Consider the following 17,257-nt stretch of genomic DNA (forward strand, 5'->3'; position numbering starts at 1 on the left):
TGTGTGTGTGTGTGTGTGTGTGTGTGTGTGTGTGTGTGTGTGTGTGTGTGTGTGTGTGTGTGAGAGACTGTGACATGTAGGGCTGCATGCACGATTATGGCCCAAATGATAGTCACGATTATTTCGATCACGACTACTTGTTGATTTTAACCAAAACAAATCTTATCGTCACAGAGGCTCATGGATACATGCCCCGTCTGCAGTGACTCTGAGGACCCCCCATGGGTCCGGACCCCCATGTTTTAGGTCTCTCCTCTAAGCCTGTCTGTTTCCATTGTGGCATCATGGAGAGTCTGGCTGCTGTGGCCCCTTGCAGTGGTGTAAGGGGTCCAGTGTTGTATTTTATTCCGTCAGAGCACCTTATTTATCTGTGCATGTCCGAAACATGTATTTGTACTTGGAGAATGTTTCTTAAATGAATGCTCTCTGTCCACAGGAACGCTGTGTTTTTTTTGGTTTTAAAAAGGTTTATTTAAAAAAAAAAGATACTCATCAAACAGATTTAGGTTCAGGGGAAAAAAGGCCCCGGCTTTTTATTTGAGGAATTACGGTATGCAATAATACAGTCAAAGATATTTTCAATGAAAAAAGGCATATCAATAAACTAAACCTGACTGGCCCTTGATGGGATTTTTACTTTCCAGCGTGGCCCTTAGTGAAGTTGGGTGTGACAGCCCTGCTGTAAACTGTAATGAGTGTCTCTCCATGCCATAGGCAGGATCGTAGGGTATTTGTTGCCCCATAAATCAGTTTGTGAGGAAAGATGAAAGGAGCAGGAGTAATTACTGGAAGCAGCTTTTATTAGTTTGGTAATGCGCTCGCCGTCCCTTGACCTGCATGCTGGCAGCTTCGTTGTTTAACATCTCCAGTGTCCGTTCCAAGTTGATTGCTCTCTGACGGACTGGAAATTCCACATTGCTTGTGGGGCTGTTATTAGTATTCACTGAAGACTTCCTCAAAATTGCTATTCATTTCATGATAAATTGTGGCTGCCGGATGGACATGCACATTGAAATGGGTTTTTTTTCCACTTTTTGTCATGTCCAAGTGCTAATGCTGCGTTCATGTCCTGTCAGCTTTATCGTTAATATGAGCTCTCCACATGGAGGAACTTTTGACTCCGAGGGATTTTAATAGCCATTTGTTTGATTTTAAAGGCTTATTCTGTTCAGAACACGTGAACTTCGTGATAGTGAAGTTAAGATATCCGAGAGGCTAAATCCATTCAGATCACGGATCATATACAGTCTGTCGTTTATTAAAATCAGCATCAGATCGCATGCAGAGCTACTCTGTCCAGCTGATCTATGGGTCTAATTACATTTTATAAAATCGGAACCCCCCTCCTGTCAAACTATCTACGCATGTTCCGGGCCTGTAGGCCTTTCATGCCATAGTCATTTAGTTTTCAAGAGGTGCCTCAGCCGTTTCCATGGTAATGCTAGAACGTCTAGCTGTACTTTTGAGCTTTATCGAGGGGGAGTGACAGCCTGTGAGAATCCAGGTCGGATGTGTTGCTGTTAGGGTTCTCTGTGACCTTTTTAACTCCGGGACGGCTCTCTCTAAACAGTATGGCCCTTTCCTTTGTTGCTCTCTGTCTCTGCCTCTCTCTCCTTCCTCCTGCCACCCACCTGCAGTGTATTGACCGGAAGCAGCGGGATCCAGCCTTCCTAAGATGATTAATGCATAGATAAGATTGCCGCCTGAAAAGCAAGTCCCTGACTGCAGTAACACTCTTCCAAGTCAAGCATGTGTGTGTGTGCTTGCCAAATTGAGTTTTAGTGATAAAGAAGCTGCTTGTCGGCAATAATCTGGTTGAGGTAAAGCTCAGTAGCCAGTTTATGTGGAATAACCAGACTGTAACAAGTTCATGGAGACGGTACTTCTGCCGTACTGCAGTTCCCCTCAGTTGTCCAGAGATTTATTGCGTGGAGGTTCATTGATTTGAGTTTTATGGCTGCAACATTTCAGATTTGGTTCACACTTAACTCTCATCAGTTTTCAGAGAAAATGCTGTGATAAACCACCTTTACACTACCTTCTTAGCACCAGCCACAGTTAGAGACTAGTTGATGACCATAGTGTAGCATTTAGGAGCTTAAAAGGTATTTGCCTCCGTAGGAGGTGACCAAAACAGAGCTTAAAGGAAAAGGGAATCTGGTGGAAACCAACTGGAGGCTATTATATTAGCTATATATTGCTCTCTGTCTTCTGATTGTGTAAACTGTTTGCTAACAAGTTTGAATTTACAATAGTGCTGTACAAAATGTATTTTTTACATTCAACGTTTTTATTAAGATTTCCGAGCCGCAAGATGTCTTAGCTTAGCTACAACCACATAACGCTACCTGAAATGCTTCTGCAGCGCTTAAGAATGTGTGATTCCATGGGGTTGTAGTTCTTTCCATTGCTAGTAGTATAATTAACTTTATAACTACAAATGAGACCAACATGCAACTTAAATTGCAGCCAATGAGCTTTGTGTTATTGGTGCAAGTCTCTTTTGGCTTGTAGCACAGACATAAATCCCTGAAGCTGCAAATCCCTAAATCTCGCTAATGTTGACGTTAGCTAGCTGCTAGGTGTTACTAGCGATTTCTAGTCTGTGACATATTTTGGGCTCTATTTAATAAACCTAACCTGTAGTAGTACACAATTGTATGTGTATTGTTTTGAATACTATGTTTGGGATTACTTAACGTTAACTATTTATGTACTTCAGAGGAGCGTGGCTGGTCGTCATAGCAGCAAACTACCGTGGCCGAGCGTGTCGCTAGCAGTGGTGACGCAATGAATAGTGACGATTCTCTCTGACCAATCAGCAGTCTGCAGGCTTTCACGTGCCCTTTTGATATTGCCTCAGCTCCTTTGGATCCTGGCTTGAGGTGGCTTCTTTATGCACATCAATACAAGTTTTTACCTAGGGTGCCCAAACTTTCATACCCCACTGTAGAGTAATAGAAATATTTTTTTTTTCATCCCACTTAGATTGGTAAAAGTTGAAATGCACTGTGCTGTTTTGACACTGTGAAGTTGCCATGATACATGATAACACAAACTGAAAACTAATGGAACCCTGTGTGCTGTGTTAAGCTTCCTGTAGTGGTTGTAGTCCTTTGGTGTGAGACTGGAGATGCTCTGACACATTCAGGTTAACAAGTTGATCTCAAGTGTCTCGCTGAGTTTAGCCAGTCGGTTTGCCTACTTCACAGCCAGATAAGCAGGGGAGGGGGGTGAGGGAGCGACATGATGACACTTCGGAGGACACTGAAGACTTGACAACCGTTCATACACACACTCAGACCAAGTTCAACACATGGTATTTAACTGTGGAGCATAGTTTATGCAAAATTTCCACAAGTAAGTGTGGCGGTGCTTTGAAAAATGGTGTCCGGATCCTAAATTGTGACCAATCAGTAGGGGTGGGGGGGGGGGAAATCGATCCAGCATAGTACTGCGATAGTTTCTGCGTCATTAGAAATACGGGAAAAAAAGTCATACATTTCAGTATATCGCGGAATATTGCAATATGCTTAAAATCGCAATAAGATCGTATCGTGGCATAAGTGATGATATTGTATCGGGAGTCGTCGGGTCCCCCCCCATAGGCAAAACAGAATCTTGATTCGTATTTGACCACCCCCGCAAAATGGCATTCAAAAATGCTCTTTATTTTCTGTCTTGAAAATCTAGATAAATATTTGACCAGTTCAAATCCTGTCTTCCACCAACAATAGCTTGACGTTTGTTATCGCCAAACTGAACCAGAGGTTTGGTGAGGTTTTTAGCCCGAGGTTTAGGATGCCCGAACTAATACTAACTTATTAACTTTACAGTTATTTTTGGAATTTCTGGTCAATAAACCTCATTTATAGAAAATGATACCTATTGTTTGAGTTAGAAAAGCAGAAATTAGGAATTTTGACAACATGAGGGTTAACAATTGAACAAGCTAAAGTTGCATTTTGTACACAGTAAACGTTTGTGTTATTGTAGAATGTGGATAAATCCAAAAGCTTTAGTATTATGTTTGCATGTTACATTTCTAAAAGTTTTCCCGTTTGTGGGTATGACTGTAGGAATAATAATGGGCTGTTCCGGACAGTAAATCAGCTCAGAAGTACTTTCTCTCCCCTCAGCTGCCACGTTTATGTTGTAAATACCAGGATTACAGCTTGTCATGATGTAGAGCTTTTAATGATGAAGGCTGCTGTTGTTTTAGGTCGCACTGTTCTCTAAGGCGTCTGTAAGATGGATGCTGTTTTACTAGCTCTGCAGAAGTTACTGGATAACATGAAACTGTCGTCTAAATGGAAATCTTTTCTCGACAACCGTTCGTCCGATCGACTTTACACTTGGTGGGTAAATTGCTCAGGGCCCTCGGATGTGCGCTGTCCACTGTGAGACATACGGGACAGATTTATAACTGTGTAGTGTATTGAGAGGGGACCTCTTTTAACTCTTTATAATTTAGTAAAACATTGCTCACTTTATTCATATTAGATGTTATGGTGGCCTTCTGGGGTAAGATTTAAGAACAATTCCCTCCAGGTGGACCATGGAACATTAGTGGGTGTTTTGGCAGTTATTGTAGGATTAAACCAAATTTATGCCGTAGTAAGGGGGGGGAGGGATTTTAGGACTATATTGACAGGATAGCTACAGACAGGAAATGGGAGAAAGAGGGGAAATGATATGCTGGACTGAGCATGACCCTAACTAGAGCCCGACCGATCTTTAAGGTCGATAGGATACAAATATATTTGGTTATTTAAATCCGATATTCCAATTATATATATTTTTTTAAATCCCAAAAATGCGTAACAAAACAAACAGATTGCCCTAACATAAGTTATTTGAGTTGTCACTAAAATACTGTGATAGTTGGTTTTGTCATCAAAATATATTAAAGTTCTGATAAATAAAATGTATAAAACGACAAACTTAAGATATGAGACATAAAGTCCTTTGAACAAAAAAAAATGACAAAAACATACGGGGACGTTGTAGAGCGCCCTCTGGTGGACAAACTATGCTACGGCAACACTCATAATTCAGCATTATAAATTATGTTTTTTTTAATTTTTTTAATCGGCCATTATAAATGCCAATACCGATTTATATCGGGACGTGTCTAATATTGGCGATAGTCTCATCGCGATATTGATACAACATTGATATATTGCCCAGCCCTACTCAGTGTTGCCTGCACCGATTCGGGTTTTTCAATCGAAAGTACACACACATTTATAGCAATAAAGATTAACGTAAAAAATTGTCTGGCTTGTAGCATAATATTGGGATGTAAAAGGTGAGTTAGTGCAGTCCAATCACACTGGAATGGTCTTTGAAGGCGTAGTTTCTGTTCGTATATGTAACAGGTTGCGTGTCGCTGATTAATAATCCTCCTAACTAGGAACTTTATTAAATTCTTAATCGAGAGGATGAAAGCTTCTGATCTGATCAGCCAGGACGCTGAGATTGTTTTTTTGGGAAGAGCTGACCATGAATTAATAAACTGGAACGTAATGAGATCTATATGTCACTGCCAAGAATGCACCATGGGACTAAACACACTCTGTACTAGTGTATCTGTTTCTCTTATCTTTCATTTATTCTCTCTATTTTCTCCTTTCTGTCTTTAATGTTGTAGACATCTTTTGCTACTAGAGAATCAAAGGCAAAATTATCCCCCAACCACTTATTTCCGTTTTGTCTTCATTTCATTTCTACCTGTACTGTACACCTTTTATCTTTCACATAAGGGGACTTTTCTCAAATGTTTCAGTCAATTTTCTGGCTTTCTGTAGCCTCTTTTGACAGATTATTGACATTTTATTTTATAGGGGAGCAGCAGGGGCTCCACCAAAATTATTGTGGAACATGTTGTTGTGGAACAAGTATAAGCTACAGTATGCATGGGAAACACTGCAGCCATGTACTAGTTATTGACCTAGTCTTGTTGACACCGACAGGCATTTTATTAGTCCTCTGTGCAGCATGCACCAAAACCGGGCATGGTTTATTGGTACTTGAGTGTTTTAAGGGAGCGTTTGTTTGTTGGGTAATCAGACTGTCTGAGCTGTAAAAGGAAGCTGCAGATTTCAAACTAATTGCGTCTTATTAATAATGAATGTACCCAGCAGCAGAGGATGTACTGTAGTCACAGAAATGCCACGCTGGGGAGGTGTGTGTGTGTGTGTGTGTGTGTGTGTGTGTGTGTGTCTAGTAAATATAACATAATGCTATTAGCCAGTATTTATTTCTTTTCCCAACACCAAATGGAACATAATTAGTTGCTTTCAACTGTTATAAATGTGATTTTTTTTTTTCTATATTTGCCACAAATATTGATACCATAACATGTTTTAATACAGTGATTTTCAATCATATTGCAGAGCACCCACACACTGTTGTCAAATATGGCCATCATAATAGATCAAAATCACCAAATAACTTGCCCTGATATTAGTCCTGAATATTCAGATAACAGACTATTATTTCTAAGTATAAGTGGGGATGAAAAGATTTTTTTTTTTTTTAAAGATGGGTAGCTCATCAAATGTCATCTAGTCTCAAATCATGATATCGATATAATATCGATATCTTCCCCAGCTCTACGTGAAACTCGCAAAATCATTTTAGAATATGTTTGAGATCAACCATATGTGACTTGTCCTTCTTTTCTAAGTTCTAAGGGAGAGAAAGAGAGAAGAACAATTGAATGGGGCCAGAGAGATAGGAAAAAGAGCAATGGGGGCAGAGAGAGAGAGAGAGAGAGAGAGAGAAAAAGAACGAGAGCAATAGAGGCAGAGAGAGGCAGAGAGAGAAAGAGAGGTAAATGTGATGTTGAAATCAAAAGTCAAAGAAAGAACAAACACTATTGCATCAGAGTCCCAGTCACATCTGGTCCGATCTTACATACCAGTTTTTCCCAAATTAGGGTGATGAGAGGAATATGGCTACCATCTTTTAACACAATTTCTGTCACAATGGCTGAACATTTGACCGTTATTAAATGAACCATGAAAATGGTAATTATGCTTTCAGCTGCCAAAGCAGATCCTGTAGGGAAACAAATGGAATTCATTGACAGTGAGTGTTAGGTATTAGTTCTAAGTGAAGGGCGCTTTTTAAGATAGACGGGGCATGTTTAAAAGATGTAATACATGTCTGAAAAGGTTTGAAGTAGTGTCATTGCTGAGGTTTCACAGATATTTCACCTATTTCAAATTTCATGATCCAAACACCTGAGAGCGAAGGTGTTGACGGTTCACAAAACAAGGAGGTGTAACTGAGATCTTTTTAGCTCTTCGTGGAATCGGTTCTGACTAAAAGCCCTAACACACAGCAAGGGAACGAGGGAGGTTTAATGCGTGAGCAAAAGGGGGAGGGACAAGGATGAGAGAGAACGAGAAAAAGCAGAGAGAGGGAGGACAGGCTAGTTGCCTGGTGACCAAGGCAGGAGAGAGAAGGTGAAGAAAGAGAAAAGAGGAGGAGGAGGAGGAGGAGATGTGTGGAGTTGTTTTCCAAGTGCAAAGAGTTGCTGGTCACGATGGCACATCTGCTGCTGCCATCCCCTCCCACTGAGCTCTCGCTGGCTCTCTGAGGGTGGAGAAGACGAGTTGGCGCTCAGTCTTTACATCTTGTGCTTCATTGAATGGTCAAACTGGCAGCCCAAATCCCATTTTGAGCATTTTCAGACTCAGTTTTGGCGAAGTGCTGGCACAGGATTGGGTATCCAACTGTATTCAACTTAAGCTTCCCAGACATCCCAATCTCGCATCCAATCCAAGTGCTTTTCTCTCCTTGACACTACAACGTTCTGTCAACAGGATTACGTCGCATCACGGTTACATCAAGAAAGTCAAGATCATCAAAAGACAGGAAAAGCGCCATTGATTGATGTATCAACGTTCATATGTATGCATGTATGTATCATCGGCATAGCGTTTAGCTAGCTGTCTAAACTTGTAAAGAGCCATATTTGGCGAGACCGAGACAAGTCCGAGTCCAAATACCAGCGAGTCCAGGACGTGCTAGACCAGCTGACGTGACTTTATTATAATTCAAACAGAGGCGTCTCGCTCTGTCACACACAAAAATATCATCAGCCACACACACACACACACACACACACACACACACACACACACACACACACACACACACACACACGCAATCTGCTGGAGGCTGGAGACTCATACATTTTTAAACGGCAGTGTTGTTGTCAGCCTGTTGTTCTCCCTCTTCATGCTCTGTCTCTTCTGCTCCCTCACTCTTTTTTTTTTCCTCCTGCATTTCCTTCCTAAGTAAAAAGTCACATGTTGTTGTTTAGACTCATGATTAGATGCTAATGAATGAACGGAGACTGCCCGCCCAAGAAAAACAAAAGCATACATTGTTTGTGAATACGTTGACATGTACCTAATAAGGGCGTCCAGTGGCCGTGTACATGCCGTATTTTTCTCCCTCTTACAATTTTCAAATATACATTTTTATATTTGTTTCTTTTTACAAATCAAATTTATTGAATATTGAATATTTCTTTACAGCCCTCTTCCCTAGCCGTAACCTAACCAAATCTTAACCAAAGTGTTGTAAAATGTGTCGAAAAAGCCACTTGTATTAGTTTTTGAGGGCACCAACGAACAACGTTATCCTGGAAAATATGGGTTATTTTAGATTGTTTATTATGCCATTTATTCCACAATTCACTCATCACACATACGTTCACTGCAGTCTACATCCGTCCCACATGATATTAAGGGGAAATACAAACCGAATTATCTTTAAGTTGAGTCAAGAGCACGCTCTAGCTGTAAACGTTTGATTGTGATTCACATCGTCCAGGGAATGTTACTTAGATGGTGGCACTGATGGTGCAGTCTTTCTCTATTTGAGGACAACCAGTTGTTGGAGGTAGGCCATAGCTTCAGCTTGGTTATCAATGATATTTAAGTCCTTGGAGACCGCCCAAGATATGTCGGTCAGGGGGTTACGATCAATAACTTTGTTACATGCAGAATGGGAATCCAAAGAAAAAACTGTCGGAAAGTCCTCCGGTGGTTTGAAATATTGGCCCTAAAGAGAAGAAGAAACATATTTTTGACAAAAGCTCTAACCTGTAGGCATCAGAGGAAACTCTGTCTGCAGTATTTGCAATGAGACAGAACCATGCTCTTTAGATGGACGTATAATATAATAAAGTAGTTTTGAAGGAATGCAATTGCCTTTAACCTTTCTTTCAACTCTTAAATTGGATTTTAAAATGAATCCCATCATACCAGATCTTTGATTAGGTCATGTTACTTCATCACTGAAATAATGTGATACAACGGGTCAGTGAAATAAATGTAAACACATGACTTTACAGTAGAAAAAGAAGAAGAAGCAGGCACTGCAACAACAAGGTGTATTTAAAGAAAACTAATGGTGTGTTCACACCCCACGTGTTTCTGTGCAATAACAAAGTCAACGCAAAGATGCAAAAAGACGCTAATTCACATAACGTGCGGTGTCAAGTTGTGGAATTTGTCTCATTCTGGTATTCACATGAGTTAAATATTTCCAAAACATTAAAATATTTCCAAAATATTTCAACATTTTTCAAACACTGCGGCGAGTATGGCAACTTGAAGCGGCGTTTCTGAACACAAGAGTTGACTCTCTCGCTTGACTAGCCAAATTATTAGCTATTTTTGACATGTTGATGATAAGGATGAAAAATCAAGGGATCACCAACATTCACACAGACATTAAACGTGTACCAATTTGCATCGTTATCCATCCAAAGGTTGTCCAGACAACCTCAACCTCGCGGTGGCACTAGAGGTCAAGGAAAAGTGGGGACTATCCAACCACTGCTCCCATTTAAAGCGCCCATATTCTGCTCATTTTCAGGTTCATAATTGTATTTTGAGGTTGTGCCAGAATAGGTTTACATGGTTTCATTTTCAAAATACACCATATTTTTGTTGTACTGCACATTGCTGCAGAGCCTCTTTTCCCCCTGTGTGTTTAGGTCTCTGTTTTAGCTCCAGAGTGAGACCTCTCTCTTCTATACTATCTTTGTTGGGAGCTGCACATGCTCAGTATCTCGGTAAGATCCCATCAGCTAGATAACTCTTTCTCCAGCTTTGGTCAGTCCAAGGCAGGATTAGCTGGGAGACTTCTTCTAGACCAGGGCCACTTGTGGAACCCCTGCAGAACAGGGACAGGAAGTAGTTCTTTTGGAGATTATGGTCAACTAGTGGGTGTTGTAGCAGTGTTTTGCCTTTGAGAACAAGCTAGCATGCTACGGTTAGCCACCTCGTCTCTAGTGACATAGAAAGCCGTGCAGATGTTGAACAGCTCACCCGGAGACTGAAGACAGAGGACATTCAGAAACCGGATCCAAATGTTTATGTGTGTGGAAGCAACAGATACACAAAATAACGCCCAAAAGTCCCAGAAAAAGTGATTTTCTTCATAATATGTGCACTTTTAAGTTAAAGTGCTTAGTTTCTGTCGCCTCCATGAGTAATGAAACAACCCCACACCTCGTCCACACAGTTGCTAACACAGAGTTGGACTCTTCAGAAGAGGTAATTATCGTTGAATTTTGATGTCCTCTCTGTCTCCAAAGCTCACCGCTGCTGTTGTCCTGACTCGGCGGTGACGTAGAATCACATTCAGCTTCTGCGCGCTAAAGTCGCCAGACTACACAAATAGTTCCTTATTTCAGCTTTAAGGTGTCATTAATGAACATAAATGTTTGTACCAAAATTTCAAGGCATCCATGCCGTAGTTGTTAGTTTTAGTTGTTTAACCCTTGTGTTGTCTTCCCGTCAAAATTGAAAAGCAACACTTTTGTTGATGCTTTTAATCAACGTTTTTAACTTTTTCTCATGTTTTTGTCCCTTTTTTCTGCACATTTGACATTTTTATTTCAATGTTAGTGATAAAAAAAGTGACAAACTTATTAACTTTAGTTTTGCAGGTTTTGGGGGGAATTTATGGTCAATAAAGCTCATTATAGGAAATTTAACATAATGTTTGGGTTAAAAATTAGGCATTATTTAGACTAAAATTAAAGGAATGGATGTTGATGATTATCAACAATTCCATGACTGGAATATGTCAACTTTTACTCAATACTATTTCAAAACCACTTCAATTTTTGTTCAAATGCTATGAAATTGAATAAGACGGCCCCAAATTAATGAAATTAGAGATTTGTATTTGCCAAAGATCGTTGTGTGGAATCAATCATGTTTTTTGGGGTAGTTAAAAAGAACACTGATAGAGGAAAATGGGTCAATTTGACCCGAGGACAACATGAGGGTTAAGTCTGGACCGACCAACTTACATTGACATGTAAAGCTTTTTGGTTTTTCTTGGAAATGGACTGACTGAGTGTTTTGCTTTCCCCCCCCACAGTGCTACAATGACCAGACATATTGAAGATAACAGCAGCTTTTTAAGTTCATTTTGCGAGGGGGTTCTTATTTACTTCAAAAACGTCTTGGTTTAGAATGAAACGCTTCGAACAGCTACTAGGAAGAGTTGGGTCTATTAAAATCTCTGAAACGCGGCATTTTTTTGCTGACCTTCTTTCATAATCGGTACATTTTATTTCCTTCATCTCCATTAAAGGATTTAATGCCGACCGGAGCTGCGGTGTTAATCCAAAACAGGACGTGGCAATTACATCAGCTGCAGCCATTTCTGCTGACTCGCCGATATCACCGCAGCCTGAGAATGGCGTGAGTTTACGACATGATGATCAGCAGTCAAGCCATAATGGTCTCCATTGTGTTGGCAGGAAACAACAATGTGAGCGCTTGCTAAGTCCCATTTTGCCACGGTGTGTCTACACAATTAAAACCTGTTCTTCTCGGTTTGTGAGACGCCGTTGTGTTCAGACTCGGCATGCTGGTCTCATGCAGGATGTCTCATTCCAGTGGTGACATAACCAAGCTTTTGTAACACAAAGATTCTGTCTTCTATACTTTGCATTTCACATACGGTGGCGCTAGAGGAAAAAGTTATTAAAATCCATATATACCCCTTTCCCATTGATAACCACAATAGGGCCAAGGTTGTCTGACCCTTGTTCAGTTCTTCTTTTACCAATTCAAACCAAGCCAGTTGACACGGGTTTATCACTGAAAATGTGGCTTGGAATCCCATCAACGATTCCAAATTTAACACAAGTAGCTAACTAAGTGGTTTCCATACCAACCAACATACGTTCAGGCACTAGTGTGTTGCGGCGCTTTAAAGTGTGGCTTTATTTTACCTTGAAAAACCCAGTAAAACTGTAACTCTCCATTCAATCAAAACATTTTTTTTTTTCTTTTATCCTCTTATCTGTGTGTCTGCTGGGACACAAAGATTTGAAAAAGGTAAAGAGGTGCAGCTGGGGAGGCAGCAAATTGATTGGCCAATGATGGACAGGTGTGCCAGGCAGGACAACACACTGAGGACGCCTGGTGGACAGGTGAGGCGTGACCAGAGATGGCAAAAGTACTCACTTCCCGTACTCGAGCAGAAGTTGAAATGACAAAAACAAGGTTTACACATCACAAGAAGTGCAGAAGAGGCCAAAACGCATCTTTCCTGCAAGGAGATGTGTGTGTATAGCAGCTTCTGCTGAGAAACTAATGTAAAACTGTTGGAATTTGGTCAGGTCCCCCCTCCGGTCTGTCGCTAGCAATGATGACACAGTGAATAGTGACGATTCTCTCCGACCAATCAGCAGTCTGCAGGTTTTCATGTCACCTTTTGGTATCGCCTCAGCTTTCTTCAAAACCCTTGTCATTCTCAAAGCAGTGCAATGGGACAGAAGGTCATTTGGATGTAAAATTTGGAGTTTTGATTTTGACAGATGTGACTTCAATCAGAAGGTTGGGGGTTCGATCCCTGGCCCTGCACTCAGCCACATTGTGTGAATGTGTGTGTGAATGGGCGCCTTGCTATGTAAAAGCGCTTTGAGTAGTCGTTGAGACTAGAGAAGCGCTCAAGAAATACAGTCCATTTACATTTTACTCCACCCACTCTACTTACTGGCTCTTTTTTTCTTTACCATTCGCAAAAAATGTGGCTAGTATACTTGGTACATTTTTTGTTATATCCTCGGTCAAGGTTCCAGGGGAGTTGAGCCGATACAAAGGTGGAGTTACACCACTGCAGACCACTGATTGGTCAGAGAGAACTTGTGCAACATGGGACAGCTTGCATAAAACCCGCCTTTTTTACATAACCTAGCTGCTGTCATGTTGCAATTTTTAGACATTCTCAGCCCAGATGTTAAATTATGACCACCCACAAAATAAGTGCGTACACTAAGCCTTACAATTGAAAAGTGCAGACGTTCCTCTGTATGGTTCTGCTAGGGGTGTGTTAACGATCAGCCGAGGATGCCGTCTAATCTGACGGGGTACTGCACAATATATGTGTGAGGTAAATTCTGCCAGGCAGATGAGGACCAGAGGAAATATCTTGAAAGGTTGAAGTTGTTGTTTCATGTTGGACACCAGTGGATAATGACTTCCCTGTGTCAGGTTGTTGGTATTTTATTAGAGGCAGTTAATGAAATACAGGTGTACACACACACACACACACACACACACACACACACACACACACACACACACACAGAATTACCACCATACACAGTCTGTTGTCAAAATTGATAGCAATGAGTAGTGGTGTGGGGATCAGTGGACTCTGTTAAACTGATGCCAGCTTTGTGTGTGTGTGTGTGTGTGTGTGTGTCTTTGTTGTGAGAATTAGTGCTCACTGTCAACTCATTTCCATCTCCATGTCAGTGGTGTGTGTGTATCTTTGCCCTGTACCAGTCAAAGCCAATCCAACGTGCCGTACTAACAAAATACGTTTTTAAATCTCTCTTTCCGGATCACTGGTAATTGTGGGGATTGCTGTCCCTGACTTGGAGCAAGTCTTAGCAGATTGGTTTGACCCAGTTGCCCTTTTCACATTCAGCCAAAGGGGGTTGAGGGATTGTAAATGTTTCCAAGTGTGTGTCTCTGCTGCTGCCGTCGGGGGCAGAGGCCGGTGATTTGCTCAGGCAGCGTACGGACACATGCACACATTGTGTCTATAAGCATTCAAGCATAGTAGCGAGGAAAAATATTCAAACTCAGTGATGTGAGTGGTTGTCGTGTTGTCTCAGTGAATCCATTGTTTCGCTCCAAAGGCCTGTCATGTATCAGCCGGCCCTCTTTGCATTTTTCCATTTTAACAAATCATGTATAACCCAATGAAAGACTGAACTATCCATGACACGGAGTGGCGTCACTCTCCTGCTGATGGCGTCCTGGTAACCCCAACAACATTCACCCATTGACAGACTAGACTGCTGCTGTTTGACTGAGTTTTGCTTTTTACTTAGTAAACCTTCTGCTTTAGTTTAACAGTTAAAAATGCCGAGGAAAATGTGTACTTGTTTTGGTTGTCGCTACTACTGACTAGATACTCTTGTTTTGCCAACACTACCCTTTGCTGTTGTAGGCGGCATGTTCGCCCCCTTCCCTCAACTTACGTTTCTATAAATCCTGTATAGTTGGTGATTGTATTGATTGGTAGAAAGCCACATATACTGCCACTCGCACCTCTGCTGTATTGGCATTTGCACCTCCTCACTTCAGGTCATACTGTGTCATAATGGACGATCCACACTTCTTTGAAGGATGTGGGGTTCCTTTTCAGGCAGACGATGGCCGTGACCTCTGCCCAATGAGCCTCAGGACGATCATCTGAGGAAGGGGCTTTCTGACAGCCCATGTATGAACTGCAGCTACATGCCTCTGACATTGAGGTCTGCTAGACAGGCGCAGGTTGGGTCCCCGGTGGGTGACCCTTTGCTACACCTGTTGCTGCCAGCCCAACCTAGACATTAGAATCCTTGGATTGTGGCTTCTGCTGAAGCTCCCCCGTCCAGAAAAAAAGGTAAAACCTGGTATTAAACTCTCTTCAGAAGTGGGCTGATTATCTGCGGAGCTGGCCGAATTAGGTCACTTCTCCAAGTTTGCCACTCTGATGCTCCTTTGGAAGTGGAAGAGGTGCCTGCTCCGCCCATGCTGTTCCCAGAGGACGATGTTCTCTCTCTGGCAGCTTCAGCCTCTCTATTCTATAATGATGGTGATAGGGATCAAGCCTCTCAAGCCTCAGCAGGCTCAGATTCCTTGGCCCAGAGCTCAATGAGTGAGGCTATCATGAATGGCCCTGGATTGCCTACAGCTAGACCTACTTCAGGCGCGGGCGGGCCCCCACCGCCTTCGCTTTGCCCACCTCTAAGGAATATTTGAGGGACTTGCATGCATGTTGGAGAGATACTGGATCTTGATCTCGGCAGATGGCCGAGCCTTGGCAGCCATGCACGATGCGGCAAGAGTTGTGCTGGAGCATCCCTCGTTGTATCTCCTGATGAGGCGATGTAACAGGTGCCCTCGATCCCAATGTCGGAGCACGGACGATCTTCTCACATGGGCTTACAATGTGGGAGGACCGTGTTGGACCTAATGTTTGCCCTGTCTGCTTCTCTGTAGGTAGGCAGTGTTGAGGCTTCCACAATCAGGCTTAATGACACGTCATTGCAGGCTTTTGCCCTCTTGTCCAGGGAACTTGGGCGGATGATGTCCTTCCTGGTGCAGACTCTGGCGCCAGGTATGGGTTAGGCGCTGAAGCGTACCATTTGAGCTTGGGAGACCAGGCAGCAGTTTTCTAGTCTCAGCAGAAGCATTCCTCCCCCAGCAGACCTAGGGGCTCCCTGACTGCCCCTTGGGCCCCTCTGCCACCAATGGCTTGTTCCGCTGGCTGTTGTTGTCCTCAGCATTTTGGGCAGCAGCCGTCCAGGGACCTTTGTTGTGACGCTTCACGCTTTACCTACACAATCTCGAGCCCCAGATCTCGTCTTTTGTCCCCCCAGGAACCCTAGGGGATGGGGGGCCAGAGACTGAGATCTCTGGGCCAGCTGTCGGATGCTTTTCCATCAGCAGCTTCTTTGTCTGGATGCTCAAGCTCTGGACCCCTGGGTGGTTTCCACCTTAACCCACGGGTCCAGTTCCATATCATGTTAACATGCTAGGGTTGATGGTGGCACTGTGGGGAGGCCCTCTTCTTGACAGAGGTTCGTAGGTTGCATCCCCCTAGAGCCCCAAGACCCCTAACATTGGACCTCCCCATGGTGCTTGGAGCGCTGTGTTGAGCCCTTGGCACAGGCAGGGCTTTTTTTTTTTTGTGGGTAGTTTATATTTTTTTTTAAACAACATACAAAACCTTTGCAGCTTGAAAAAAGGTGTCGACATGAGACTGCAGGGCCAGGGACCGCCCCCTTCATCATTACCATCCAGACAAAATCAAGAAAAGATGACTCAGTAACTACAATTTCCAGACCACGCTAAAGAATGCTACCAAAATAGGTAATAACCAAAACCAAATCGTTTCCATGGGTCGTCGCATAGCATCGTGCCAGAAAAGGTGTGAATAATTCATGGAGCTGGAGCCGATAAATACCCATGACTACTCCAGAGTCATTTGCCCCAGGAATTAATGCCGTTGTAACCTTTTCCACTGCAGACAAAAGCTAGATGTTAGTGGGCGCTACTGTTTATTAGTGGAGCTGTTGTATGGAGCGCTTGCTTTTTGGATTCACTTGGTGTGTAAATGTAAAAGTCTTCTATATTCAAACCAAAAGCTTAGTGTTCCGAGCCAGATGACAACATGGTGTGTAAGCAGAAGCTCTGTGGCTTCAGTGTGAAATCCACTAAAATATCTATATACATATTATTAAACGCCAGTTTCCCCACTGTGGGACAAATAAAGGTTTTTCTTACGGTATATACATTATATTGTGAATATATTTTTCCATTATCAAGCAGCCCTACACGTAGATCAAGTCTGAAATCATCTTAAAGAAAAGAAAGAGCAGAGAGAAATGAATTGATTCTAATGGAAGAGAATATTATCCCCTGCCATCAGCGTTTCCTTGCAGAGGCAGTGATTAACCAACATGGTAACCAACATGAGCTGCGTGATGCTTCACATGCATCCGGACACATGTCGACTCCCGACACGCTGAGAGGACACGGGAGATATTTGCTCTTTAATTATTTTAGCTGTTTCAGACATATCTGTCCAGCAACACACGATTTCTTTTATACCATCAAAACCAATTCATTTTAATGGAATCCCTACATCAGTGCATTCGCTTACGTTGGCAAAGTAAAATGTTTTGTGTTGAGTGGGAACT

At 42.3% G+C, this 17,257-nt stretch overlaps 1 protein-coding gene across 2 annotated transcripts in view; it reads left to right on the forward strand.

Moving 5' to 3' along the window:
• The window catches only part of rab27b (RAB27B, member RAS oncogene family), a 48,026-nt gene that overhangs the window by 922 nt on the left and 29,847 nt on the right, over positions 1-17,257 (forward strand). The gene's annotated exons all lie outside the window — the stretch shown is intronic.

The sequence above is a fragment of the Etheostoma cragini genome, chromosome 16 (genome assembly GCF_013103735.1).
Source record: "Etheostoma cragini isolate CJK2018 chromosome 16, CSU_Ecrag_1.0, whole genome shotgun sequence".
NCBI classification, from domain to species: domain Eukaryota; kingdom Metazoa; phylum Chordata; class Actinopteri; order Perciformes; family Percidae; genus Etheostoma; species Etheostoma cragini.